The sequence below is a fragment of the Piliocolobus tephrosceles genome, unplaced genomic scaffold (assembly GCF_002776525.5).
Source record: "Piliocolobus tephrosceles isolate RC106 unplaced genomic scaffold, ASM277652v3 unscaffolded_17730, whole genome shotgun sequence".
Classification (NCBI taxonomy): Eukaryota; Metazoa; Chordata; class Mammalia; order Primates; family Cercopithecidae; genus Piliocolobus; species Piliocolobus tephrosceles.
In genome coordinates, this window is record NW_022299566.1 from 975 (window position 1) to 4,077 (window position 3,103).

General features: G+C 43.1%; 1 pseudogene; it reads right to left on the bottom strand.

The window, feature by feature from the left end:
* Positions 1-968: 968 nt before the first annotated feature.
* LOC113220961 lies at positions 969-1,546 on the bottom strand (annotated as a pseudogene).
* Positions 1,547-3,103: the final 1,557 nt, after the last annotated feature.

The following is a 3,103-nucleotide window of genomic DNA, read 5'->3' on the forward strand; positions in this document are numbered from 1 at the left end:
ACCTAAGAGCACAATTTTTGGATTATATTGTGAAAATGTGTTGGGATTCATAAGAATCTGGTGGATTTCATAAGAGAAATCATTTGGTTCTGGTGTTGTCTTTTTTGGAATGTTCTTAATATTAATTCACTTAATAGGCAGAGGCTATTCAGATTGTGTATGTTCCTAGTGTGACCTTGGGAAGATTATGTCTCTCAAGGAATTGATACATTTCACCTACGTTATCAAGCTGTGGGAATAGAGTCATTCATAATAGTCCCAGATGATCCTTTTGATGCCCAACAGTTTGGTAGACATGGCCCCTCTTTTATTTCTGATATTAGTAATGTGTGTTTTCTTTTTTTGCTTTGTTAGCCTGCACAGAGATTGATTATAACAATTACAATTAATAATTACAATAACTAATTGGGGGGAATTATCATTGTTAATGTAGATGAACGCACATCCAGGAAAATCTTAGCCACACTGAGCAGTGATGGCGACAACTTGTCTTTTCAGTTCTGGATAGGACATAGGCATTTATCCAGCTCTCTGTTCAAATACACACACATGCACCACACACACACATGCGCTCATGCTTTTACTGTGAATAAAATCTAGTGCACTCCTATCATTTGGAAAATCACATGATCCATTAGGTGATATCCAAATGTTTATTTGCCTCATAACTTCTATAATTTAAACATTAATTTGAACTTACAGAAGTAAAAAAGTAAAGCATTTGGAAATTGATCCCAGAATACAGGACATTTCTATAGGAAACAAGATGTGAACATAAGACTCAATGGGTTGGATGGTGGCAATAATACTTAGAATTCAATAATCTAAACAAATTAGATTAAATACAGATTATAGAAATGTCCCGTATTTTTCTCCTATGACTTTGTATAATGCTTTTACCAAGTAGAAAGTTCCTAAGTCTACCCACCCTAGTAATTTTCTGACCCTGTTTTCTTTGCAGTGGGGGCCTATCTGGCCTCCCCAGGATGGACCGGAGCATCAGTAGTGCCTGAGGTCATCACAGGACAGCTACTCAAGACACCCTGATCACCATTAGGTGGAATTGAAGGAGTCAAAAACGGGCACAGTAGCTCCTCAGCAGAGACTCTCCTGAATGTATAGACATGGGAACCACCTTTTGCATCAAAAAAGGAAACGTTCTGCATGCCCATATCCAGAAAAATCCCCACTCACTGTAACTTGCAGTCTACGAAGAGGAAACTCGGCGGCACCGTGCTGGCAGAGAGGCAGCCTCCAGTCCTCAAACTCACAGTCCAGAATCCACACTCTGTGGTCAGCTGGATCCTCCTTTTGCGGTGAACAGATTCGCTGCAGACTCCCAGGTCCCATTCTGTACTTGTTGCCACATCCACCTCCCAGTAGTGGCGGCCACAGGTAAAGCAAGGGGAGCCCAGGACACAAATGGACAAGTCAAATCTCTGGGCAAGGTCTTGCCGATTCTGTCTGATGCGCCCACTTCAGACGCTCCTGAGGTCATCAGAAATGAGGAGGAAGTTGTTGGCTGTGTTGGCAAAGGTCATATCCACTGTGAAAAGGAAAAACAGTTGCTCAGCAAATGGACAGAAGCCAACCCCATGCCTCTCCTCTACTTCCAAGGCCCAAATATCTCTTGACTTTAGTTTAATTCTGTTTCTTCCTCCAAAATCAAAATTTTTCATGAGAAATCTTCCCTATTTCAAATTCTCATAGGTATGCTTTGTGGCAATATGTGACTCTTATTCACAGTAGCAATTCTTATTTTACTTTATGTCACGTGTTTGCTTCATTGAACTTTTCTTCATTTAGAGTGGAGGGTCTCTGAAGGCAGACACCATGACCCCCTTTCTACCACCTTGATGCAGGAACAAATAAATAATAATTAAGACAATGCAAGTGGTCAATATTAAATATGTTTCTGCTTCCACATGTTATTACTCCAATTCAGTATATAGAGCTTGATTCCAGGCTTTTGTTATTTTCCATGTTTGTAAGTAAATTAACTGTGCCCAGTTCTGACAGCAGATAGAATATCTCTGCAGCTGACGATGTGATGACAGAAGTGCCGGTCCTGGACATTAGGAGGCTCCAAGGCCAGGAGGAGGAGGGGGCCTTAGATGAAAGAATGTTTTCCATCCTACATGGGAGGTGAGACCTTAAGCAAAGCAATGGTAACTTTTGGAGCCAGGAGAAAGGTATTTGAAAGTTGTTTGTCATAACCGACTGATTGCAGAGAATAAGAGCAGCAAATACAAAGGTCAATAATTTAAGGCATTGGGTATGTGGTTGACAGGTGAAGCTGCCGGTTCTCATGGAGGAGTCAGTGTGATCTGGCCTAGAGAAAATTAATTGTCCAGAGCATTCTGAAAAAATTTCTACAAAATATATTATCCTTCAAGTCAAAAGGCTGATACGATCACTAATACAGGTTTTACAGATTCCAGTAAGACTTGCGGGGATTGATTGCTGTTTAATGGTGAATTAGGGAATGGACATGGACAAGGAAGGAGGAAGAGAGTTCCAAACATGACTTGGACAGGGTGAATGTGTCCTCCATATTTCAGCAGAGAGACAGTCAGGTATTGGTAGGTGGAGAAGTAGAGATCATGAGTGTCAGGGCAGAAGCTACCAGTGTCGGGGACATCATAGGGGCCCACCACCATTTATAGGTGTAATTCTTTGCTCAGGCTGACCATAACCTCTTCATTTAAATGTCCCTTTTCTCCAGAGTTATGGAGACTTTTAGTATTTTCTGTGGCCAGGACCACTGAGCATTTCCTCTAAATTTCATTCCTTGGACTCCAGTCTGCACCCAACTGCCCAATGGGCCCTCTCAAGGGCCAGGATGGGGACCACATCGGGCAACCCTGAGAGAGGCTGCAGGAGATGGGTCTGAGCGAGCTCTGCACCAAGGAGGAGCCCCCACCAATGCCATTCGGGAAGGAGTGACTCTAGTGCTAAAAGAAGAGAGAAGACGCTCTTAGGGTAGGGAGGTGTTGGTCTGTGGTCAGCGACTGGGGGCTGAGGCCCCCAGGTCCCAACCCTACCTTGCTCCAAAGGCCAAGCAGGCAGGATCCGAAGAATCTGGGGGTTTTCCTTCTGCCCC